The sequence below is a fragment of the Taudactylus pleione genome, unplaced genomic scaffold (assembly GCF_031769625.1).
Source record: "Taudactylus pleione unplaced genomic scaffold, aTauple2 ptg000967l, whole genome shotgun sequence".
Classification (NCBI taxonomy): Eukaryota; Metazoa; Chordata; class Amphibia; order Anura; family Myobatrachidae; genus Taudactylus; species Taudactylus pleione.
The window spans coordinates 10,510,302-10,534,447 of record NW_028285368.1 but is presented as its reverse complement, the minus strand read 5'-3'; the positions used below and the strand labels follow the sequence as shown (position 1 = coordinate 10,534,447).

General features: G+C 39.0%; 45 pseudogenes; all 45 read left to right on the top strand.

Annotated features, from left to right (window-relative positions):
- Positions 1 to 2,547: 2,547 nt before the first annotated feature.
- Positions 2,548 to 2,666, top strand: LOC148462469 (5S ribosomal RNA; annotated as a pseudogene).
- An 818-nt stretch (positions 2,667 to 3,484) lies between these two features.
- On the top strand, positions 3,485 to 3,603 carry LOC148462468 (5S ribosomal RNA; annotated as a pseudogene).
- Positions 3,604 to 3,943: 340 nt separating this feature from the next.
- Positions 3,944 to 4,062, top strand: LOC148462467 (5S ribosomal RNA; annotated as a pseudogene).
- Positions 4,063 to 4,411: 349 nt separating this feature from the next.
- LOC148462466 (5S ribosomal RNA) lies at positions 4,412 to 4,530 on the top strand (annotated as a pseudogene).
- A 351-nt stretch (positions 4,531 to 4,881) lies between these two features.
- LOC148462465 (5S ribosomal RNA) lies at positions 4,882 to 5,000 on the top strand (annotated as a pseudogene).
- A 115-nt stretch (positions 5,001 to 5,115) lies between these two features.
- Positions 5,116 to 5,233, top strand: LOC148462464 (5S ribosomal RNA; annotated as a pseudogene).
- A 351-nt stretch (positions 5,234 to 5,584) lies between these two features.
- Positions 5,585 to 5,703, top strand: LOC148462463 (5S ribosomal RNA; annotated as a pseudogene).
- Positions 5,704 to 5,819: 116 nt separating this feature from the next.
- LOC148462462 (5S ribosomal RNA) lies at positions 5,820 to 5,938 on the top strand (annotated as a pseudogene).
- An 818-nt stretch (positions 5,939 to 6,756) lies between these two features.
- Positions 6,757 to 6,875, top strand: LOC148462461 (5S ribosomal RNA; annotated as a pseudogene).
- Positions 6,876 to 7,223: 348 nt separating this feature from the next.
- Positions 7,224 to 7,342, top strand: LOC148462460 (5S ribosomal RNA; annotated as a pseudogene).
- Positions 7,343 to 7,457: 115 nt separating this feature from the next.
- On the top strand, positions 7,458 to 7,576 carry LOC148462459 (5S ribosomal RNA; annotated as a pseudogene).
- A 115-nt stretch (positions 7,577 to 7,691) lies between these two features.
- LOC148462458 (5S ribosomal RNA) lies at positions 7,692 to 7,810 on the top strand (annotated as a pseudogene).
- Positions 7,811 to 8,158: 348 nt separating this feature from the next.
- On the top strand, positions 8,159 to 8,277 carry LOC148462457 (5S ribosomal RNA; annotated as a pseudogene).
- Positions 8,278 to 8,392: 115 nt separating this feature from the next.
- On the top strand, positions 8,393 to 8,511 carry LOC148462456 (5S ribosomal RNA; annotated as a pseudogene).
- A 115-nt stretch (positions 8,512 to 8,626) lies between these two features.
- LOC148462455 (5S ribosomal RNA) lies at positions 8,627 to 8,745 on the top strand (annotated as a pseudogene).
- A 348-nt stretch (positions 8,746 to 9,093) lies between these two features.
- On the top strand, positions 9,094 to 9,212 carry LOC148462454 (5S ribosomal RNA; annotated as a pseudogene).
- A 350-nt stretch (positions 9,213 to 9,562) lies between these two features.
- LOC148462453 (5S ribosomal RNA) lies at positions 9,563 to 9,681 on the top strand (annotated as a pseudogene).
- Positions 9,682 to 9,796: 115 nt separating this feature from the next.
- On the top strand, positions 9,797 to 9,915 carry LOC148462452 (5S ribosomal RNA; annotated as a pseudogene).
- Positions 9,916 to 10,031: 116 nt separating this feature from the next.
- On the top strand, positions 10,032 to 10,150 carry LOC148462451 (5S ribosomal RNA; annotated as a pseudogene).
- Positions 10,151 to 10,504: 354 nt separating this feature from the next.
- Positions 10,505 to 10,623, top strand: LOC148462450 (5S ribosomal RNA; annotated as a pseudogene).
- A 115-nt stretch (positions 10,624 to 10,738) lies between these two features.
- Positions 10,739 to 10,847, top strand: LOC148462449 (5S ribosomal RNA; annotated as a pseudogene).
- A 116-nt stretch (positions 10,848 to 10,963) lies between these two features.
- On the top strand, positions 10,964 to 11,082 carry LOC148462448 (5S ribosomal RNA; annotated as a pseudogene).
- Positions 11,083 to 11,668: 586 nt separating this feature from the next.
- On the top strand, positions 11,669 to 11,787 carry LOC148462447 (5S ribosomal RNA; annotated as a pseudogene).
- Positions 11,788 to 11,902: 115 nt separating this feature from the next.
- Positions 11,903 to 12,021, top strand: LOC148462446 (5S ribosomal RNA; annotated as a pseudogene).
- Positions 12,022 to 12,370: 349 nt separating this feature from the next.
- Positions 12,371 to 12,489, top strand: LOC148462445 (5S ribosomal RNA; annotated as a pseudogene).
- Positions 12,490 to 12,605: 116 nt separating this feature from the next.
- Positions 12,606 to 12,724, top strand: LOC148462444 (5S ribosomal RNA; annotated as a pseudogene).
- An 817-nt stretch (positions 12,725 to 13,541) lies between these two features.
- Positions 13,542 to 13,660, top strand: LOC148462443 (5S ribosomal RNA; annotated as a pseudogene).
- A 339-nt stretch (positions 13,661 to 13,999) lies between these two features.
- LOC148462442 (5S ribosomal RNA) lies at positions 14,000 to 14,118 on the top strand (annotated as a pseudogene).
- Positions 14,119 to 14,234: 116 nt separating this feature from the next.
- On the top strand, positions 14,235 to 14,353 carry LOC148462441 (5S ribosomal RNA; annotated as a pseudogene).
- A 115-nt stretch (positions 14,354 to 14,468) lies between these two features.
- LOC148462440 (5S ribosomal RNA) lies at positions 14,469 to 14,587 on the top strand (annotated as a pseudogene).
- Positions 14,588 to 14,927: 340 nt separating this feature from the next.
- Positions 14,928 to 15,046, top strand: LOC148462439 (5S ribosomal RNA; annotated as a pseudogene).
- A 116-nt stretch (positions 15,047 to 15,162) lies between these two features.
- On the top strand, positions 15,163 to 15,281 carry LOC148462438 (5S ribosomal RNA; annotated as a pseudogene).
- Positions 15,282 to 15,396: 115 nt separating this feature from the next.
- LOC148462437 (5S ribosomal RNA) lies at positions 15,397 to 15,515 on the top strand (annotated as a pseudogene).
- Positions 15,516 to 15,865: 350 nt separating this feature from the next.
- On the top strand, positions 15,866 to 15,984 carry LOC148462436 (5S ribosomal RNA; annotated as a pseudogene).
- A 115-nt stretch (positions 15,985 to 16,099) lies between these two features.
- Positions 16,100 to 16,217, top strand: LOC148462435 (5S ribosomal RNA; annotated as a pseudogene).
- Positions 16,218 to 16,804: 587 nt separating this feature from the next.
- LOC148462434 (5S ribosomal RNA) lies at positions 16,805 to 16,923 on the top strand (annotated as a pseudogene).
- A 115-nt stretch (positions 16,924 to 17,038) lies between these two features.
- On the top strand, positions 17,039 to 17,147 carry LOC148462433 (5S ribosomal RNA; annotated as a pseudogene).
- Positions 17,148 to 17,263: 116 nt separating this feature from the next.
- Positions 17,264 to 17,382, top strand: LOC148462432 (5S ribosomal RNA; annotated as a pseudogene).
- Positions 17,383 to 17,956: 574 nt separating this feature from the next.
- LOC148462431 (5S ribosomal RNA) lies at positions 17,957 to 18,075 on the top strand (annotated as a pseudogene).
- A 115-nt stretch (positions 18,076 to 18,190) lies between these two features.
- On the top strand, positions 18,191 to 18,308 carry LOC148462430 (5S ribosomal RNA; annotated as a pseudogene).
- A 352-nt stretch (positions 18,309 to 18,660) lies between these two features.
- Positions 18,661 to 18,779, top strand: LOC148462429 (5S ribosomal RNA; annotated as a pseudogene).
- A 115-nt stretch (positions 18,780 to 18,894) lies between these two features.
- LOC148462428 (5S ribosomal RNA) lies at positions 18,895 to 19,013 on the top strand (annotated as a pseudogene).
- A 350-nt stretch (positions 19,014 to 19,363) lies between these two features.
- LOC148462427 (5S ribosomal RNA) lies at positions 19,364 to 19,481 on the top strand (annotated as a pseudogene).
- A 350-nt stretch (positions 19,482 to 19,831) lies between these two features.
- On the top strand, positions 19,832 to 19,950 carry LOC148462426 (5S ribosomal RNA; annotated as a pseudogene).
- A 116-nt stretch (positions 19,951 to 20,066) lies between these two features.
- Positions 20,067 to 20,185, top strand: LOC148462425 (5S ribosomal RNA; annotated as a pseudogene).
- Positions 20,186 to 24,146: the final 3,961 nt, after the last annotated feature.

Here is a 24,146-nt window from a genome sequence, read left to right as displayed (position 1 = left end):
TCCGGGTTCATCAAAGATTTTGCAAAATGTAGCAACAAATTCGGGGTAGTTGGAGAGCAGGGGATCCGACTTCTCCCAAAGGGGCGAGACCCAATCGAGTGCTTGGCCAGAGAGTAGAGAGATGATATATGCCACCCTGGTTCTGGCCGTCGGAAAGTTGGCGGATTGTAGCTCGAATTGGATTTCGCATTGGTTTAAAAAAAAACCTGCATAATTTGGGGTTGCCATCGAACTTGCTCGGAGGGGAAAGCTGAAGACGAGCAGGAGGTAGAACCGGAGGAGCAGGTGACACCACAGGAGGAGAGGCGGCTTGGGAGCCAGCGGGAGCGGGATGAGCCAGTAAGGACTGAATGTTGTCCAGGCGTGACGACATATCTTGGATAAATTGGATCAGCTGAGCCTGAGAGGTCTCCTGTCTTTCCAGACGGGATAGTACATCCTGCGAGGCTTCTTTCCCAGATCCTTGACCACTTGCCGAGTCCATCTGGCCAGTGCAAACTGTCACAAGCGTGGAATTTAGGAGCTGTGTTCCCGGACTGGGCCTTGGATCTGTATTACTTGGCGCAGACGCTCGCTGGAGGAGACTTGGCTTAATGAAGTTTCTCTGCATGAGAAGGTGCAGCGAACTGACAGGAATTTGAGGAATGCGGCAGTAACGAGGTAGCTAGGAAGCTACGTGGAGCGGCTGGATAGCTGAGGGTAGACGTTGGTAGCTGAGTGGCTACGTGGAGCGGCTGGATAGCCGTGGGTAGACGTTGGTAGCTGAGTGGCTACGTGGAGTGGCTGGATAGCCGTGGGTAGACATTGGTAGCTGAGTGGCTACGTGGAGCGGCTGGAAAGCCGTGGGTAGACGTTGGTAGCTGAGCGGCTACGTGGAGTGGCTGGATAGCTGTGGGTAGACGTTGGTAGCTGAGTGGCTATGTGGAGCGGCTGGATAGCCGTGGGTAGACGTTGGTAGCTGAGTGGCTATGTGGAGCGGCTGGATAGCCGTGGGTAGACACTGGTAGCTGAGTGGCTACGTGGAGTGGCTGGTTAGCCGTGGGTAGACGTTGGTAGCTGAGTGGCTACGTGGAGTGGCTGGTTAGCCATGGGTAGACGTTGGTAGCTGAGTGGCTACGTGGAGTGGCTGAATAGCCGTGGGTAGACGTTGGTAGCTGAGTGGCTACGTGGAGCGGCTGGTTAGCCGTGGGTAGACGTTGGTAGCTGAGCGGCTACGTGGAGTGGCTGGTTAGCCGTGGGTAGACGTTGGTAGCTGAGTGGCTATGTGGAGCGGCTGGATAGCCGTGGGTAGACGTTGGTAGCTGAGTGGCTACGTGGAGCGGCTGGATAGCCGTGGGTAGACACTGGTAGCTGAGCGGCTACATGGAGCGGCTGGAGCGCAGGGGGAAGGCTTGCTTAGCTAAACTAAGAAACTAGTTGCACTGGCAACTTGTGTGAGCATTGGGGATCCTTTTATAGTGGACACTGGGAGCTGACAGGCTGAGAGAGAAGGAGAAGGCTCCTCATTGGTGGTAGTGGGGTCACATGGGCAATCCAAGATGGCCACGCCCATGGACCGGAGGACAGCGCTTCCTGGAGGTAGTCAGCGGGGACCAGCAGTCAGCAGGAGCCAGCGTGGGAGCAGCACAGCAGTGGGACCCTCCAGAGGACAACAGCAGAGACTGCCTTGGGAGAAGAGGAAGGAGCGTACAGCGCGGGAGCCGGAAGACAGCACGGGTCAGTGCTCGCACAGGTTAGCGACGGGGTCTGATTCTGGGGTCTCCAGGCCGGCGTGTGACACTTTTCTATTACATTCTACATTAATTTTATCAATGAATTTACTTGAGTTAAGAAGTAAAAGAGGTCTAAAGTTAAAGTTTTTGTAGACCTACACCCACACCACACTGGACATGCCCAATTTCATCTGATCTTGGAAGCTATGCAGTGTTGGGCCTGGTTAGTACTTGAATGGGAGACCACCAGGAAATGCCAGGTGCTGAGGATAATTTTATACTGCCATAACATTCTTTTATATTTGATTTTACATTTAATTTGATCAATTTATCAATGAATTTAGTTGAGTTAAGAAGTAAAAGAGGTATAAGGTTAATATTGTTGAATGATTACAGCCACACCACACTGGACATGCCCAATCTTGTCTTATCTTGGAATCTATGCAGTGTTGGGCCTGGTTAGTACTTGGATGGAAGATCACCTGGGAGTAAAAGGTGTTATAGGTAATTTTATAAAGCCATAAAATTCTTTTCTATTACATTTTACATTTAATTTGATCAATTTATCAATGAAGTTGCTTGAGTTAAGAAGTAAAAGAGATCTAAAGTTAATGTTTTTGAATACCTACTGGACATTCCTGATCTTGGAAGGTATGCAGTATTGGGCCTGGTTAGTACTTGGATGGGAGACCACCTGGGTATACCAGGTGCTGTAGGTAATTTTATACTGCCATAACATTCTTTTCTATTACACTTAACTTTTAATTTTATCAACTTATCAATGAATTTACTTGAGTGAAGAAGTAAAAGAGGTCTAAAGTTAGTGGATTTGAATAACTACAGCCACACCACACTAGACATGCCCAATCTCATCTGATCTTGGAAACTATGCAGTGTTGGGCCTGGTTTGTTCTTGGATGGGAGACCACATGGGAATACCAGGTGCTGTAGGTAATTTTATACTGCCATAACAGTCTTTAATATTATATTTTACATTAATTTTAGCAATGAATCAATGAATTTACTTGAGTTAAGAAGTTAAAGAGGTCTTAAGTTAATGTTTTTGAATACATACAGCCACACACCACTGGACATGACCAATCTCATCTGATCCTGGAATATAAGCTTTCTTGGTCCTGGTTAGTACTTGTATGGAGACGACCTGGGAATACAAGGTGCTGTAGGTAATTTCATACTGCCAAAACAGTCTTTTCTTTTGCATTTTACATACATTTTATCAATGTATCAATGAATTTACTTGAGTTAAGAAGAAAAAGAGGTCTAAAGTTAATGTTTTTGAATACATACAGCCACACCACACTGGACATGCCCAATCTCGTCTAATCTTAGAAGCTATGCTGTGTTGGGCCTGGGTAGTAATTGGATGGGAGACCACCTCGGAATGCCAGGTGATGTAGGTTACTTTATACTGCCATAACATTCTTTTCTATTACATTTTACATTTAATTTTATCAACTTATCAATGAATTTACTTGAGTTAAGAAGTAAAAGAGGTCTAAAGTTAATGTTTTTGAATATCTACAGGCACACAACTCTGGACTTAACCAATCTCCTCTGATCTTGGAAGCTATTCAGTGTTGGGCCTGGTTAGTATTTGGTTGTGAGACCACCTAGGAATACCAGGTGCTGTAGGTAATTTTATACTGCCATAACATTCTTTTCTAATAGATTTTACATTTAATTTTATCAACTTATCAATGAATTTACTTGAGTTAAGAAGTAAAAGATGTCTAAAGTTAATGTTTTTGAACGCCTGCAGCCACACCACACTGGACATGTCCATTCTCATCTGATCTTGGAAGCTATGCATTGTTGGGCCTGGTTAGTACTTCAATGGGAGACCACCTGGGAATACCACGTGCTGTAGGTAATTTTATACTGCCATGACATTCTTTTCTATTATATTTTACATTAATTTTATCAATGTATCAATGAATTTACTTGAGTTAAGAAGTAAAAGATGTAGAAAGTTAATGTCTATGAACACCTACAGCCACACCACACTGGACATGCGTGCTCTTGAAAGATATGCAGTGTTGGGCCTGGTTAGTACTCTGATGGGAGACCACCTGGGAATACCAGGTGCTGTAGGTAATTTTATACTGCCATAAAATTCTTTTATAATACATTTTCCATTTTATTTTATCAATTTATCAATGAATTTTCTTGAGATAAGAAGTAAAAGATGTCTAAGGGTAAAAATTTTGAATGCTTACAGCCACACCACACTGGACATGCCCAATCTCATCTGATCTTGGAAGCTATACAGTGTTGGGCCTGGTTAGTACTTGTATGGGAGACCTCATGGGAATAACAGGTGCTGTAGGTAATTTTATACTGTCATAACATTCTTTTCTATTACATTTTACATTTAATTTTATCAACTTATCAATGAATTTACTTGAGTTAAGAAGTAAAAGAGTTCTAAAGTTAATGTTTTCAAACACCTACAGCAACACCATTCTGGACATGCCCTATCTCATCTGATCTTGGAAGCTATTCAATGTTGCTGCTGGCTAGTACTTGGATGGGAGACCACATGGGAATAGCAGGTGCTGTAGGTATTTTATACTGCCACAACAGTCTTTTCTATTACATTCTCCATTAATTTTATCAACTTATCAATGAATTTACTTGAGTTAAGAAGTAAAAGAGGTCTAAAGTTAATATTTTTGAATACCTTCAGCCACACCACAATGGACATGCCCAATTTCATCTGATCTTGGAAGCTATGCAGTGTTGGGCCTGGTTAGTACTTGGATGGGAGACCACCTGGGAATACCAGGTGCTGTAGATTATTTTATACTGCCATAACATTCTTTTATATTATATTTTACATTTCATTTGATCAATTTATCAATGAATTTAGTTGAGTTAAGAAGTTAAATAGGTATAAATTTAATATTTTTGAATGCTTACAGCCACACCACACTGGATATGCCCAAACTTGTCTTATCTTGGAATCTATGCAGTGTTGGGCCTGGTTAGTACTTGGATGGGAGATCACCTGGGAGTAAAAGGTGCTATAGGTAATTTTATAAAGCCATAACATTCTTTTCTATTATATTTTACATTTAATTTTATCAACTTATGAATGAATTTACTTGAGTGAAGAAGTAAAAGAGGTCTAAAGTTAGTAAATTTGAATAACTACAGCCACACCACACTGGACATGCCCAATCTCATCTGATCTTGGAAACTATGCAGTGTTGGGCCTGGTTTGTTCTTGGATGGGAGACCACATGGGAATACCAGGTGCTGTAGGTAAATTTATACTGCCATAACAGTCTTTTCTATTACATTTTACTTTAATTTTATCAATGCATCAATGAATTTTCTTCAGTTAAGAAGTGAAAGAGGTCTTAAGTTAATGTTTTTGAATACATACAGCCACACCACACTGGAAATGACCAATCCCATCTGATCTTGGAAGCTATGCAGTGTTGGGCATTGTTAGTACTTTGATGGAGACGACCTGGGAATATAATGTGCTGTAGGTAATTTCATACTGCCAAAACAGTCTTTTCTATTGCATTTTACATACATTTTATCAATGTATCAATGAATTTACTTGAGTTAAGAAGTAAAAGAGGTCTAAAGTTAATGTTTTTGAATGCCTACAGCCACGCCACACTGGACATGCCCAATCTTGTCTAATCTTAGAAGCTATGCAGTGTTGGACCTGGTTAGTACTTGCATGGTAGACCACCTGGGAATACCAGGTGCCGTAAGTAACTTTATACTGCCATAACATTCTTTTCTATTACATTTTACATTTAATTTTATCAACTTTAACAAAGAATTTACTTGAGTTAAGAAGTAAAAGAGGTCTAAAGTTAATGTTTTTGAATATCTACAGCCACACCACACTGGACATGCCCAATGTCATCTGATCTTGGAAGCTATGCAGTGTTGGGCCTGGTTAGTACTTGGATGGGAGACCACCTGGGAATACCGGCTGCTGTAGGTAATTTTATACTGCCATAACTTTCTTTTCTATTACATTTTACATTTAATTTTATCAACTTATCAATTACTTTACTTGAGTTAAGAAGTAAAAGAGGTCTAAAGTTAATGTTTTTGAACACCTACAGCAACACCAAACTGGACATGCCCAATCTCATCTGATTTTGGAAGCTATTCAGTGTTGGGCCTGGCTAGTACTTGGATGGGAGACCACATGGGAATACCAGGTGCTGTAGGTAATTTTATACTGCCATGACAGTCTTTTCTATTACATTTTACATTAATTTTATCAATGTATCAATGAATTTACTTGAGTTAAGATGTAAAAAAGGTATAAAGTTAATATTTTTGAATATCAAAAGCCACACCACTCTGGACATGCCAATCTCATCTGATCTTGATAGCTATGCAGTGTTGGGCCTGGTTAGTACTTGGATGGGAGACCACCTGGGAATACCGTGTGCTGTATGTAATTTTATACTTCTATAACTGTCTTTTCTATTACATTTAACATTTAATTTTATCAACTTATTAAAGAATTTATTTGAGTTAAGAAGCAAAAGAGGTCTAAAGTTAGTGCTTTTGAATACCTACATCCACACCACACTGGACATCACCAACCTTGTCTGATCTTGGAAGCTATGCAGTGCTGGGCCTGGTTAGTACTTGGATGGGAGAAAACCATGGAATACCAGGTGCCGTAAGTAATTTTATACTGCCATAACATTCTTTTCTATTACATCTTACATTCATTTTATCAACTTATCAATTAATTTACTTGAGTTAAGAAGTAAAAGAGGTCTAAAGTTAATGTTTTTGAATATCTACAGGCACACAACTCTGGACTTAACCAATATCATCTGATCTTGGAAGCTTTGCGGTGTTGGGCTTGGTTAGTACTTGGTTGTGAGACCACCTGGGAATACCAGGTGCTGTAGGTAATTTTATACTGCCATAACATTCTTTTCTAAAACATTTTACTTTTAATTTTATCAACTTATCAATGAATTTACTTGAGTTAAGAAGTAAAAGATGTCTAAAGTTAATGTTTTTGAACGCCTGCAGCCACACCACACTGGACATGCCCAATCTCATCTGATCATGGAAGCAATGCATTGTTGGGCCTGGTTAGTACTTCGATGGGAGACCACCTGGGAATACCAGGTGCTGTAGGTAATTTTATACTGCCATGACATTCTTTTCTATTATATTTTACATTAATTTTATCAATGTATCAATGAATTTACTTGAGTTAAGAAGTAAAACATGTATTAAGTTAATGTCTTTGAACACCTACAGCCACACCACACTGGACATGCCTGTTCTTGAAAGATATGCAGCTGTGCAGTGTTGGGCCTGGTTAGTATTTGGATGGGAGACCACCTGGGAATACCAGGTGCTGTAGGTAATTTTATACTGCCAAAAAATTGTTTTATAATACATTTTACATTTTATTTTATCAATTTATCAATGAATTTTCTTGAGATAAGAAGTAAAAGATGTCAAAAGGTAAAAATTTTGAATACTTACAGCCACACCTCACTGGACATGCCCGATCTCATCTGATCTTGAAAGCTATACAGTGTTGGGCATGGTTAGTACTTGGATGGGGGACCCCCTGGGAATACCGGGTGCTGTAGGTAATTTTATACTTCTATAACTTTCTTTTTTTTACATTTTACATTTAATTTTATCAACTTATCAATGAATTTACTTGAGTTAAGAAGTAAAAGAGGTCTAAAGTTAATGTTTTTGAACACCTACAGCAACACCATTCTGGACATGCCCTATCTCATCTGATCTTGGAAGCTATTCAGTGTTGGCACTGACTAGTACTTGGATGGGAGACCACATGGGAATACCAGGTGCTGTAGGTATTTTATACTGCCATAACAGTCTTTTCTATTACATTTTACTTTTAATTTTATCAACTTATCAATGAATTTACTTGAGTTAAGAAGTAAAAGATGTCTAAAGTTAATGTTTTTGAACGCCTGCAGCCACACCACACTGGACATGCCCAATCTCATCTGTTCATGGAAGCAATGCATTGTTGGGCCTGGTTAGTACTTCGATGGGAGACCACCTGGGAATACCAGGTGCTGTAGGTAATTTTATACTGCCATGACATTCTTTTCTATTATATTTTACATTAATTTTATCAATGTATCAATGAATTTACTTGAGTTAAGAAGTAAAACATGTATTAAGTTAATGTCTTTGAACACCTACAGCCACACCACACTGGACATGCCTGTTCTTGAAAGATATGCAGCTGTGCAGTGTTGGGCCTGGTTAGTACTTGGATGGGAGACCACCTGGGAATACCAGGTGCTGTAGGTAATTTTATACTGCCAAAAAATTGTTTTATAATACATTTTACATTTTATTTTATCAATTTATCAATTAATTTTCTTGAGATAAGAAGTAAAAGATGTCAAAAGGTAAAAATTTTGAATACTTACAGCCACACCTCACTGGACATGCCCGATCTCATCTGATCTTGAAAGCTATACAGTGTTGGGCATGGTTAGTACTTGGATGGGGGACCCCCTGGGAATACCGGGTGCTGTAGGTAATTTTATACTTCTATAACTTTCTTTTTTTTACATTTTACATTTAATTTTATCAACTTATCAATGAATTTACTTGAGTTAAGAAGTAAAAGAGATCTAAAGTTAATGTTTTTGAACACCTACAGCAACACCATTCTGGACATGCCCTATCTCATCTGATCTTGGAAGCTATTCAGTGTTGGAACTGGCTAGTACTTGGATGGGAGACCACATGGGAATACCAGGTGCTGTAGGTATTTTATACTGCCATAACAGTCTTTTCTATTACATTTTACTTTTAATTTTATCAACTTATCAATGAATTTACTTGAGTTAAGAAGTAAAAGATGTCTAAAGTTAATGTTTTTGAACGCCTGCAGCCACACCACACTGGACATGCCCAATCTCATCTGTTCATGGAAGCAATGCATTGTTGGGCCTGGTTAGTACTTCGATGGGAGACCACCTGGGAATACCAGGTGCTGTAGGTAATTTTATACTGCCATGACATTCTTTTCTATTATATTTTACATTAATTTTATCAATGTATCAATGAATTTACTTGAGTTAAGAAGTAAAACATGTATTAAGTTAATGTCTTTGAACACCTACAGCCACACCACACTGGACATGCCTGTTCTTGAAAGATATGCAGCTGTGCAGTGTTGGGCCTGGTTAGTACTTGGATGGGAGACCACCTGGGAATACCAGGTGCTGTAGGTAATTTTATACTGCCAAAAAATTGTTTTATAATACATTTTACATTTTATTTTATCAATTTATCAATGAATTTTCTTGAGATAAGAAGTAAAAGATGTCAAAAGGTAAAAATTTTGAATACTTACAGCCACACCTCACTGGACATGCCCGATCTCATCTGATCTTGGAAGCTATACAGTGTTGGGCATGGTTAGTACTTGGATGGGGGACCCCCTGGGAATACCGGGTGCTGTAGGTAATTTTATACTTCTATAACTTTCTTTTCTATTACATTTTACATTTAATTTTATCAACTTATCAATGACATTACTTGAGTTAAGAAGTAAAAGAGGTCTAAAGTTAATGTTTTTGAACACCTACAGCAACACCATTCTGGACATGCCCTATCTCATCTGATCTTGGAAGCTATTCAGTGTTGGCGCTGGCTAGTACTTGGATAGGAGACCACATGGGAATACCAGGTGCTGTAGGTATTTTATACTGCCATAACAGTCTTTTCTATTACATTTTACTTTTAATTTTATCAACTTATCAATTAATTTACTTGAGTTAAGAAGTAAAAAAGGTCTAAAGTTAAAGATTTTGAACACCTACAGCAACACCACACTGGACATGCCCAATCTCATCTGATCTTGGAAGCTATTCAGTGTTGGGCCTGGTTAGTACTTGGATGGGAGACCACATGGGAATACCAGGTGCTGTTGGTAATTTTATTCTGCCCTAACAGTCTTTTCTATTACATTTTACATTAATTTTATCAACTTATCAATGAATTTACTTGAGTTAAGCGGTAAAAGAGGTCTAAAGTTAATATTTTTGAATACCTACAGCCACACTACACTGGTCATGCACAATCTCATCTGATTTTGGAAGCTATGCAGTGTTGGGCCAGGTTAGTACTTGGATGGGAGACAACCTGGGAATACTGGCTGCTGTAGGTAATTTTATACTGCCATAACTTTCTTTTCTATTACATTTTACATTTAATTTTATCAACTTATCGATGAATTTACTTGAGTTAAGAAGTAAAAGAGGTCTAAAGTTAATGTTTTTGAACACCTACAGCAACACCAAACTGGACATGCCCAATCTCATCTGATTTTGGAAGCTATTCAGTGTTGGGTCTGGCTAGTACTTGGATGGGAGACCACATGGGAATACCAGGTGCTGTAGGTAATTTTTTACTGCCATGGCAGTCTTTTCTATTACATTCTACATTAATTTTATCAACTTATCAATGAATTTACTTGAGTTAAAAAGTAAAAAAGAGGTCTAAAGTTAATGTTTTTGAATATCTACAGGCACACAAATCTGGACTTAACCAATCTCATCTGATCTTGGAAGCTATGCGGTGTTGGGCCTGGTTAGTACTTGATTGTGAGACCACCTGGGAATACCAGGTGCTGTAGGTAATTTTATACTGCCATAACATTCTTTTCTAATACATTTTACATTTAATTTTATCAACTTATCAATGAATTTACTTGAGTTAAGAAGTAAAAGATGTCTAAAGTAAATTTTTTTTAGAACGCCTGCAGCCACACCACACTGGACATGCCCAATCTCATCTGATCTGGGAAGCTATGCATTGTTGGGCCTGGTTAGTACTTCGATGGGAGACCACTTGGGAATACCGGGTGATGTAGGTAATTTTATACTTCTATAACTTTCTTTTCTATTACATTTTACATTCATTTTATCAATGTATCAATGAATTTACTTGAGTTAAGAAGTAAAATATGTATAAAGTTAATGTCTTTGAACACCTACAGCCACACCACACTGGACATACCTGATCTTGAAAGATATGCAGTGTTGGGCCTGGTTAGTACTTGGATGGGAGACCACCTGGGAATACCAGGTGCTGTAGGTAATTTTATACTGCCATAAAATTCTTTTATAATACATTTTACATTTTATTTTATCAATTTATCAATGAATTTTCTTGAGAAAAGAAGTAAAAGATGTCTAAAGGTAAAAATTTGGACTACTTACAGCCACACCACACTGGACATGCCCAATCTCATCTGATCTTGGAAGCTATACAGTGTTGGGCCTGGTTAGTACTTGGATGGGGGACCACTTGGGAATACCGGGTGCTGTAGGTAATTTTATACTTCTATAACTTTCTTTTCTATTACATTTTACATTTAATTTTATCAACTTATCAATGAATTTACTTGAGTTAAGAAGTAAAAGAGGTCTAAAGTTAATGTTTTTGAATACCTACAGCCACGCCACACTGGACATGCCCAATCTTGTCTAATCTTAGAAGCTATGCAGTGTTGGACCTGGTTAGTACTTGCATGGTAGACCACCTGGGAATACCAGGTGCCGTAAGTAACTTTATACTGCCATAACATTCTTTTCTATTACATTTTACATTTAATTTTATCAACTTATCAAAGAATTTACTTGAGTTAAGAAGTAAAAGAGGTCTAAAGTTAATGTTTTTGAATATCTACAGGCACACAACTCTGGACTTAACCAATCTCGTCTGATCTTGGAAGCTATGCGGTGTTGGGCCTGGTTAGTATTTGGTTGTGAGACCACCTGGGAATACCAAGTGCTGTAGGTAATTTTATACTGCCATAACATTCTTTTCTAATACATTTTACATTTAATTTTATCAACTTATCAATGAATTTACTTGAGTTAAGAAGTAAAAGATGTCTAAAGTTAATGTTTTTGAACGCCTGCAGCCACACCACACTGGACATGCCCAATCTCATCTGATCTTGGAAGCTATGCATTGTTGGGCGTGGTTAGTACTTCGATGGGAGACCACCTGGGAATACCAGGAGCTGTATGTAATTTTTAACTGCCATGGCAGTCTTTTCTATTACATTCTACATTAATTTTATCAATGTATCAATGAATTTACTTGAGTTAAGATGTAAAAAAGGTCTAACGGTAAAAATTTTGAAAACTTACAGCCACACCACACTGGACATGCCCAATCTCATCTGATCTTGGAAGCTATACAGTGTTGGGCCTGGTTAGTACTTGGATGGGGGACCACCTGGGAATTCGGTGTGCTGTTGGTAATTTTATACTGCCATAACTTTCTTTTCTAATACATTTTACATTTAATTTTATCAACTTATCAATGAATTTACTTGAGTTAAGAAGTAAAATAGGTCTAAAGTTAATATTTTTGAACACCTCTAGCAACACCATTCTGGACATGCCCAATCTCATCTGATCTTGGAAGCTATTCACTGTTGGGGCTGGCTAGTACTTGGATGGGAGACCACATGGGAATACCAGGTGCTGTAGGTATTTTATACTGCCATAACAGTCTTTTCTATTACATTCTACATTCATTTTATCAATGTGTCAATGAATTTACTTGAGTTAAGATGTAAAAAAGGTCTAAAGTTAATATTTTTGAATACCTACAGCCACACCACACTGGACATGCCCAATCTCATCTGATCTTGGAAGCTATGCAGTGTTGGGCCTGGTTAGTACTTGGATGGGAGACCACCTGGGAATACCGGCTGCTGTAGGTAATTTTATACTGCCATAACTTTCTTTTCTATTACATTTTACATTTAATTTTATCAACTTATCAATTACTTTACTTGAGTTAAGAAGTAAAAGAGGTCTAAAGTTAATGTTTTTGAACACCTACAGCAACACCAAACTGGACAAGCCCAATCTCATCTGATTTTGGAAGCTATTCAGTGTTGGGCCTGGCTAGTACTTGGATGGGAGACCACATGGGAATACCAGGTGCTGTAGGTAATTTTATACTGCCATGACAGTCTTTTCTATTACATTCTACATTAATTTTATCAATGTATCAATGAATTTACTTGAGTTAAGATGTAAAAAGGTATAAAGTTAATATTTTTGAATACCAAAAGCCGCACCACTCTGGACATGCCAATCTCATCTGATCTTGATAGCTATGCAGTGTTGGGCCTGGTTAGTACTTGGATGGGAGACCACCTGGGAATACCGGGTGCTGTATGTAATTTTATACTTCTATAACTGTCTTTTCTATTACATTTTACATTTAATTTTATCATCTTATCAAAGAATTTATTTGAGTTAAGAAGCAAAAGAGGTCTAAAGTTAGTGCTTTTGAATACCTACATCCACACCACACTGGACATCACCAATCTTGTCTGATCTTGGAAGCTATGCAGTGCTGGGCCTGGTTAGTACTTGGATGGGAGAAAACCATGGAATACCAGGTGCCGTAAGTAATTTTATACTGCCATAACATTCTTTTCTATTACATCTTACATTAATTTTATCAACTTATCAATTAATTTACTTGAGTTAAGAAGTAAAAGAGGTCTAAAGTTAATGTTTTTGAATATCTACAGGCACACAACTCTGGACTTAACCAATATCATCTGATCTTGGAAGCTATGCGGTGTTGGGCTTGGTTAGTACTTGGTTGTGAGACCACCTCGGAATACCAGGTGCTGTAGGTAATTTTATACTGCCATAACATTCTTTTCTAAAACATTTTACTTTTAATTTTATCAACTTATCAATGAATTTACTTGAGTTAAGAAGTAAAAGATGTCTAAAGTTAATGTTTTTGAACGCCTGCAGCCACACCACACTGGACATGCCCAATCTCATCTGATCATGGAAGCAATGCATTGTTGGGCCTGGTTAGTACTTCGATGGGAGACCACCTGGGAATACCAGGTGCTGTAGGTAATTTTATACTGCCATGACATTCTTTTCTATTATATTTTACATTAATTTTATCAATGTATCAATGAATTTACTTGAGTTAAGAAGTAAAACATGTATTAAGTTAATGTCTTTGAACACCTACAGCCACACCACACTGGACATGCCTGTTCTTGAAAGATATGCAGTGTTGGGCCTGGTTAGTACTTGGATGGGAAACCACCTGGGAATACCAGGTGCTGTAGGTAATTTTATACTGCCAAAAAATTGTTTTATAATACATTTTACATTTTATTTATCAATTTATCAATGAATTTTCTTGAGATAAGAAGTAAAAGATGTCATAAGGTAAAAATTTTGAATACTTACAGCCACACCTCACTGGACATGCCCGATCTCATCTGATCTTGAAAGCTATACAGTGTTGGGCATGGTTAGTACTTGAATGGGGGACCCCCTGGGAATACCGGGTGCTGTAGGTAATTTTATACTTCTATAACTTTCTTTTCTATTACATTTTACATTTAATTTTATCAACTTCTCAATGAATTTACTTGAGTTAAGAAGTAAAAGAGGTCTAAAGTTAATGTTTTTGAACACCTACAGCAACACCATTCTGGACATGCCCTATCTCATCTGATCTTGGAAGCTATTCAGTGTTGGTGCTGGCTAGTACTTGGATGGGAGACCACATGGGAATACCAGGTGCTGTAGGTATTTTATACTGCCATAACAGTCTTTTCTATTACATTTTACTTTCAATTTTATCAACTTATCAATGAATTTACTTGAGTTAAGAAGTAAAAGATGTCTAAAGTTAATGTTTTTGAATGCCTGCAGCCACACCACACTGGACATGCCCAATCTCATCTGATCATGGAAGCAATGCATTGTTGGGCCTGGTTAGTACTTCGATGGGAGACCACCTGGGAATACCAGGTGCTGTAGGTAATTTTATACTGCCATGACATTCTTTTCTTTTATATTTTACAATAATTTTATCAATGTATCAATGAATTTACTTGAGTTAAGAAGTAAAAGATGTATTAAGTTAATTTCTTTGAACACCTACAGCCACACCACACTGGACATGCCTGTTCTTGAAAGATATGCAGTGTTGGGCCTGGTTAGTACTTGGATGGGAGACCACCTGGGAATACCAGGTGCTGTAGGTAATTTTATACTGCCAAAAAATTGTTTTATAATACATTTTACATTTTATTTTATCAATTTATCAATGAATTTTCTTGAGATAAGAAGTAAAAGATGTCAAAAGGTAAAAATTTTGAATACTTACAGCCACACCTCACTGGACATGCCCGATCTCATCTGATCTTGGAAGCTATACAGTGTTGGGCATGGTTAGTACTTGGATGGGGGACCCCCTGGGAATACCGGGTGCTGTAGGTAATTTTATACTTCTATAACTGTCTTTTCTATTACATTTTACATTTCATTTTATCAACTTATCAATGAATTTTCTTGAGTTAAGAAGTAAAAGAGGTCTAAAGTTAATGTTTTTGAACACCTACAGCAACACCATTCTGGACATGCCCTATCTCATCTGATCTTGGAAGCTATTCAGTGTTGGCGCTGGCTAGTACTTGGATGGGAGACCACATGGGAATACCAGGTGCTGTAGGTATTTTATACTGCCATAACAGTCTTTTCTATTACATTTTACTTTTAATTGTATCAACTTATCAATTAATTTACTTGAGTTAAGATGTAAAAAAGGTCTAAAGTTAAAGATTTTGAACACCTACAGCAACACCACACTGGACATGCCCAATCTCATCTGATCTTGGAAGCTATTCAGTGTTGGGCCTGGTTAGTACTTGGATGGGAGACCACATGGGAATACCAGGTGCTGTTGGTAATTTTATTCTGCCATAACAGTCTTTTCTATTACATTTTACATTAATTTTATCAACTTATCAATGAATTTACTTGAGTTAAGCGGCAAAAGAGGTCTTAAGTTAATATTTTTGAATACCTACAGCCACACTACACTGGTCATGCACAATCTCATCTGATTTTGGAAGCTATGCAGTGTTGGGCCTGGTTAGTACTTGGATGAGAGACAACCTGGGAATACTGGCTGCTGTAGGTAATTTTATACTGCCATAACTTTCTTTTCTATTACATTTTACATTTAATTTTATCAACTTATCGATGAATTTACTTGAGTTAAGAAGTAAAAGAGGTCTAAAGTTAATGTTTTTGAACACCTACAGCAACACCAAACTGGACATGCCCAATCTCATCTGATTTTGGAAGCTTTTCAGTGTTGGGCCTGGCTAGTACTTGGATGGGAGACCACATGGGAATACCAGGTGCTGTAGGTAATTTTTTACTGCCATGGCAGTCTTTTCTATTACATTCTATATTAATTTTATCAATGTATCAATGAATTTACTTGAGTTAAGATGTAAAAATGGTCTAAAGTTAATAGTTTTGAATACCGACAGCCACACCACACAAGTCATGCCAATCTCATCTGATCTTGGAAGCTATGCAGTGTTGGGCCAGGTTAATACTTGGATGGGAGACCACCTGGGAATACCGGGTGCTGTAGGTAATTTTATACTTCTATAACTTTCTTTTCTATTACATTTTACATTTAATTTTATCAACTTATCAATGAATTTACTTGAGTTAAGAAGCAAAAGAGGTCTAAAGTTAGTGTTTTTGAATACCTACATCCACACCACACTGGACATCACCAATCTTGTCTGATTTTGGAAGCTATGCAGTGCTGGGCCTGGTTAGTACTTGGATGGGAGACCACCATGGAATACCAGGTGCTGTAAGTAATTTTATACTGCCACAACATTCGTTTCTATTACATTTTACATTAATTTTATCAACTTATCAATGAATTTACTTGAGTTAAAAAGTAAAAGAGGTCTAAAGTTAATGTTTTTGAATATCTACAGGCACACAAATCTGGACTTAACCAATCTTATCTGATCTTGGAAGCTATGCGGTGTTGGGCCTGGTTAGTACTTGATTGTGAGACCACCTGGGAATACCAGGTGCTGTAGGTAATTTTATACTGCCATAACATTCTTTTCTAATACATTATACATTTAATTTTATCAACTTATCAATGAATTTACTTGAGTTAAGAAGTAAAAGATGTCTAAAGTAAAATTTTTTTAGAACGCCTGCAGCCACACCACACTGGACATGCCCAATCTCATCTGATCTGGGAAGCTATGCATTGTTGGGCCTGGTTAGTACTTCGATGGGAAACCACTTGGGAATACCGGGTGATGTAGGTAATTTTATACTTCTATAACTTTCTTTTCTATTACATTTTACATTCATTTTATCAATGTATTAATGAATTTACTTGAGTTAAGAAGTAAAATATGTATAAAGTTAATGTCTTTGAACACCTACAGCCACACCACACTGGACATGCCTGATCTTGAAAGATATGCAGTGTTGGGCCTGGTTAGTACTTGGATGGGAGACCACCTGGGAATACCAGGTGCTGTAGGTAATTTTTTACTGCCATAAAATTCTTTTATAATACATTTTACATTTTATTTTATCAATTTATGAATGAATTTTCTTGAGAAAAGAAGTAAAAGATGTCTAAAGGTAAAAATTTGGACTACTTACAGCCACACCACACTGGACATGCCCAATCTCATCTGATCTTGGAAGCTATACAGTGTTGGGCCTGGTTAGTACTTGGATGGGGGACCACTTGGGAATACCGGGTGCTGTAGGTAATTTTATACTTCTATAACTTTCTTTTCTATTACATTTTACATTTAATTTTATCAACTTATCAATGAATTTTCTTGAGTTAAGAAGTAAAAGAGGTCTAAAGTTAATGTTTTAGAACACCTACAGTAACACCATTCTGGACATGCCCTATCTCATCTGATCTTGGAAGCTATTCAGTGTTGGGGCTAGCTAGTAGTTGGATGGGAGACCACATGGGAATACCAGGTGCTGTAAGTATTTTATACTGCCATAACAGTCTTTTCTATTACATTCTACATTAATTTTATCAATGTATCAATGAATTTACTTGAGTTAAGATGTAAAAAAGATCTAAAGTTAATATTTTTGAATACTTACAGCCACACCACACTGGACATGGCTGATCTTGAAAGATATGCAGTGTTGGGCCTGGTTAGTACTTGGATGGGAGACCACCTGGGAATACCGGCTGCTGTAGGTAGTTTTATACTGCCATAACTTTCTTTTCTATTACATTTTACATTTAATTTTATCAACTTATCAATTACTTTACTTGAGTTAAGAAGTAAAAGAGGTCGAAAGTTATTGTTTTTGAACATCTACAGCAACACCAAACTGGACATGCCCAATCTCGTCAGATTTTGGAAGCTGTTCAGTGTTGGGCCTGGCTAGTACTTGGATGGGAGACCACATGGGAATACCAGGTGCTGTAGGTAATTTTTTACTGCCATGACAGTCTTTTCTAATACATTCTACAATAATTGTATCAATGTATCAATGAATTTACTTGAGTTAAGATGTAAAAAAGGTCTAAAGTTAATATTTTTGAATACCGAAAGCCACACCACACTGGACTTGCCAATCTCATCTGATCTTGGAAGCTATGCAGTGTTGGGCCTGGATAGTACTTGGATGGGAGACCACCTGGGAATACCAGGTGCTGTATGTAATTTTATACTTCTTCTAACTTTCTTTTCTATTACATTTTACATTTAATTTTATCAACTTATCAATGAATTTACTTGAGTTAAGAAGCAAAAGAGGTCTAAAGTTAGTGTTTTTGAATACCTACATCCACACCACACTGGACATCACCAATCTTTTCTGATCTTGGAAGCTATGCAGTGCTGAGCCAGGTTAGTACTTGGATGGGAGACCACCATGGAATACCAGGTGCTGTAAGTAATTTTATACTGCCATAACATTCTTTTCTATTACATTTTACATTTAATTTTATCAACTTATCAATTAATTTACTTGAGTTAAGACGTAAAAGAGGTCTAAAGTTAAGGTTTTTGAACACCTACAGCAACACCACACTGGACATGCCCAATCTCATCTGATCTTGGAAGCTATTCAGTGTTGGGCCTGGTTAGTACTTGGATGGGAGACCACATGGGAATACCAGGTGCTGTTGGTAATTTTATACTGCCTTAACAGTCTTTTCTATTACATTCTCCATTAATTTTATCAACTTATCAATGAATTTACTTGAGTTAAGAGGTAAAAGAGGTCTAAAGTTAATGTTTTTGAATACCTACAGCCACACCACTCTGGACATGCCCAATTTCATCTGATCTTGGAAGCTATGCAGTGTTGGGCCTGGTTAGTACTTGGATGGGAGACCACCTGGGAATACCAGGTGCTGTAGATAATTTTATACTGCCATAACATTCTTTTATATAATATTTTACATTTCATTTGATCAATTTATCAATGAATTTAGTTGAGTTAAGAAGTAATAGAGGTATAAAGTTAATATTTTTGAATGCTTACAGCCACACTACACTGGACATGCCCAATCTCATCTTATCTTGGAATCTATGCAGTGTTGGGCCTGGTTTGTTCTTGGATGGGAGTCCACATGGGAATACCAGGAGCAGTAGGTAATTTTATACTGCCATAACAGTCTTTTCTATTACATTTTACATTAATTTTATCAATGTATCAATGAATTTACTTGAGTTAAGAAGTGAAAGAGGTCTTAAGTTAATGTTTTTGAATACATACAGCCACACCACACTGGACATGACCAATCTCATCTGATCTTGGAAGCTATGCTGTGTTGGGCCTGGTTAGTACTTGGATGGAGACGACCTGGGAATACAAGGTGCTGTAGGTAATTTCATACTGCCAAAACAGTCTTTTCTAGTGCATTTTACATACATTTTATCAATGTATCAATGAATTTACTTGAGTTAAGAAGTAAAAGAGGTCTAAAGTTAATGTATTTGAATACCCACAGCCACGCCACACTGGACATGCCCAATCTTGTCTATTCTTAGAAGCTATGCTGGTTTGGGCCTGGTTAGTAGTTGGATGGGAGACCACCTGGGAATACCAGGTGCTGTAGGTAATTTTATACTGCCATATTATTCTTTTCTTTTACATTTTACATTTAATTTTATCAACTTATCAATGAATTTACTTGAGTTAAGAAGTAAAAGATTTCTAAAGTTAATGTGTTTGAGTACCTACAGCCACACCACACTGGAGATGCCCAATCTTGTCTGATCTTGGAAGTTATGCATTGTTGGGCCTGGTTAGTACTTGGATGGGAGACCACATGGGAATACCAGGTGCTGTATGTAATTTTATACTGCCATACCATTCATTTCTATTACATTTTACATTTAATTTTATCAACTTATCAATGAATTTACTTGAGTTAAGAAGTAAAAGAGGTCTAATGTTAATGTTTTTGAACACCTACAGCCACACCACACTGGACATGCCCAATCTCTTCTGATCTTGGAAGCTATTCAGTGTTGGGCCTGGTTAGCACTTGGATGGGAGACCACCTAGGAATACCAGGTGCTGTAGGCAATTCTATAGTGCCATATCATTCTTTTCTACTACATTTTACGTTTAATTTTATCAACTTATCAATAAATTTACTTGAGTTAAGAAATAAAAGAGGTCGGGGGCGTGGCCACGGCATCTATGGAGTAGCACACACAGTTGTGAGCTCTCCAAATCCAAGATCCTCCACTATCTCCTGATACAGCGCCCCGGGGATACAGTGACCTGTGCAGGTGTCGGAAGTCCTGAGGTACCTGATACGCTGGGTCTGGGAGAATTCTGCAGCCTCCTCAGCCTTGTTGACGCTGATTTCTCCGGCGGCTGTGATAGCCGCTACGGGTCAAGTGGGATGCCGGCGGGCTCCGTGTTTCCGCGCGGCGCTGCTCCTTACAGCCCTGTGTATATGCCTGGCTCTCTCTGGTGCTGGCTGTGGCGCTGAGTCCTCTCCCCTGCTGTGAGATCCTGCTGTGAGACCTTGCTGCTGCCCTGATCCCGTGCCTGGGTGCCTCTCTCCCCTGAGTGCTGGCGGTGCTGCTGGCCGCCATTTTGGGTTGGATTTGTGAGCTCCTGATATAGTCAGTGTTGATGCTCCTGATATACATTTACTACCTACTTTATATCACTATCCTCTCTCACATATTTTAAATATGGGGAAAACTCATCATGCTGCTGCAGCAGCGAAGCTGGAGCGCTATTCGTGCTTATCGACGCCGCAGCCCCTGCCTCGTGATGAACAGGATGTCGGATTGCCTCCTGCGTCTCCTATTGCTGATACTGTGCCACAGAACTCCTCAGGGGCCACATTGCAAAGTGTGTTGGATGCAGTCACGGCTAGTGAGACAAGACTTGCTGATAAAATTGGCAAAGTGCAGTCTGACCTATCTATAATTCATCACGATGTACAGCGTGTCCGGGAGAGAGTGGGTGAGGTGCAAACACGTACTTCTACGCTTGAGGATACGGTATCTCCACTAAAAGAGAAAGTGGCTACCTTGGATTCTCAGATGGCTGCGGTACATAAAAAGATGTCGGATATGGAGGGGCGTCTTAGGCGCAACAACGTCAGATTTGTGGGGTTGCCAGAAAAAGAGGAGGGCTCGAGCCCAGAGGAATTTCTGGAAAAATGGCTGCTGGAAACATATGGCCAGGAGGCCTTTACTTCACACTTTGCGGTGGAGCGGGCTCATCATGTTCCGACCAGACCGCTTCCTCCTGGAGCACCTCCGCGTACTTTCATTGCCAAATTCCTACACTATCAAGATCGGGACACTGTGATAAAGCTGGCTCGCACTAAAGGTCCTATGGAATGTAACGGTTCCCGGATTTCGGTGTTCCCTGACTTCTCCGTCGAGGTTCAAAAGGAAAGGGAACAGTTTCTTTCAGTCAAGCGTCGCCTGCGAGATCTTAATATTCCATACGCCATGCTGTTCCCTTCTAAATTACGAGTGGTTGCGGATGGTGAAACAAAATTTTTTCTTCACCCCGAGAGAGGCTGCTTCGTGGCTGGATCACCGTGTCCCGGCCAGGAGGCCGTTAATAAATGACTGAACATGGACCATAATTCCTGATTTGCGTAGCACGTAACTATGCTATATATGTGAATACCAACATGTACAAGTGATCCTTTTTCAGTTCGTACCAATATTGATCTAGTAATGCTATTTTCGATATTATGTGAATTTTGTTATGGTATTCCCATATTCTTTTTTTTTTTCTGTGATTATGCGTAGGGTTTCTCCAATTGTTATGGAATAGTGCGGATTAATATGATAACCATTCTCTCAAATATTTGAGTACCTATGCTCCATAGCCTAATAGTATCTTATTTTAGGTCAGGACGATATCTTGTTCTTATTTTTTATCCCCGGGGTGTGCAGTTTTGGGGAGTTCCCTGTGTTTAGGGGTCATTATATATTTTGCCTCACCCTGTACATGGGATAAATTGTTATATGCTCATTTGGTAAACTTATTTTTCTATTGTTACCTGTTGAGGGAGGGGCGTGGGAATAGGTATGCCACAGTTGGGGTTGGGTATACAGGGAGGGGGGATAGAAGGGGTAAGGGTTGTAATATTATCATTTTATTATTTTTTCTTTTCTTTTTCCTTTAATATCCTATGCGGTCACAAATTATCCTATACTGCAACATTGTGGGTTTTACTCGGGGTGTGCTTATGTTTTGGGTATATGCGAGAATGTCTTATGGGTATATACTCTGGGAGGAGATGCTGTATTGACTAGATTATTATGACGCAAACTAATATCAATGTTCTCACTTGGAATGTAAGAGGCCTTAATGACAAAATAAAACGTTCCCTAGTGCTGCGACAACTTAAACACTATGGAGCAGATATAGTCTACCTTATGGAGACACATCTGGTACGCGGGTGATTTCTCTCCCTTAAAAAGCCGTGGGTGGGGTGGGCTTATCATGCATCACACACGACCGCTTCTAGGGGGGTCTCCATACTCGTCCGCAAATCGGTCCCTTTTATACTGGAGACGGTACAGATTGACTCAGGGGGTTGTTATGTCTTTTTAAACTGCAGGATTAATAATATATCACTTTTAGTGTTAGCATTATATATACCGCCTCCGTACTCCTCTGTAGTTTTAAAGAAAGTAGCAGAGTTTATGGCCCTGTCCCCGGGAACGTCTACAATCTGTGTTGGAGATTTCAATAATGTTCTGGATCAAGACTTGGATAGAAGGGGTACAACTCAGAGGGGTCCCTCATTACATGGCAACAGGTTCTCAGCTTATGTGTCTGGGCCGGGCTTGGTCGATGCGTGGAGGACAAAAAACCCTAATGCAAGGCAGTTTTCTTGCTTTTCCTATTCCCATCTCACATTCTCCCGAATTGACCTGGCGCTGCTCATGCGGGATATGCTGCCTAGAATTAAATCCGTTCGTTACGAGACCAGGGGAATCTCGGACCATTCTCCATTAACACTTAGCATAGATCTGGGATGTCAAAGGGGCCAGTCATTTTGGAAACAATCCATTTTGGTTGACTCGCATGGGGGCGGGCTCTGATTTGGAAGAATTATGGAAGTAATATTTTGAAGTTAACCGTGGTACAACCCCAGATCAAATAGTATGGGACACTTTTAAGTCTTTTCTTAGGGGGACTCTGATTAAACGAGTTGCTGATCTGAGGTCTTTTTATAAAAAAAAGGAATTGGAGCTGGAGGCCACATGCCAATCATTAGAGCTTACGTATCTTGCAGATGGATTAGAGTCATCTAGGATCGCATGGCTGTCCGCACAGAGGGCATGGAATGAATGCTTGACAGATAAGGCTCGATACAAATTTCTATTCAACTCACACTCTAGATATGCAACAGGTGATAGACCTGGTAGTTATTTGGCCAATCTGGCAAGATTGGAGCGTCCTTCAATAACTATAGCAGAGATTGTGGGTTCAGGGGGTGTAATTTATGACCAAACACCAAATATTACACAAGAATTTGTTAGATACTATCAGCAACTGTTTAGTTCTGGCATGACATATAGTATTGAAGAAACGCGCCATTATCTTAGCACTATAGCTCTCCCTAAATTATCTTCTGAGGCTAAAGAATTCCTGGATTCCCCTTTGAATCTGGAGGAAATTGACATAGCTATAAAATCCTTTCCAAACGGTAAAGCCCCGGGATTAGACGGGATCCCCTTGGAGTTATATAAAAAACATAGTCAGTTTTATGTGCCCCGCCTACTCGAGCTATTTAATCAATTGTTTGAATGTAATTCTCTCCCCCAGTCCATGTCAGAGGCCCTTATAGTTGTGTTACCAAAGCCGGGGAAAGACCCTAAACAGATGTAGTCATACCGACCTATTTCTCTCCTCCCTACAGACATTAAAATCCTTGCTAAAGTTTTGTCCATTAGGTTAAATCAGGTGATTGCCCAGCTGATACACTCAGATCAAACTGGATTCATGCCTGGTAAGTGAACCTCGCTCAATCTTAGACGCCTGTTTACTC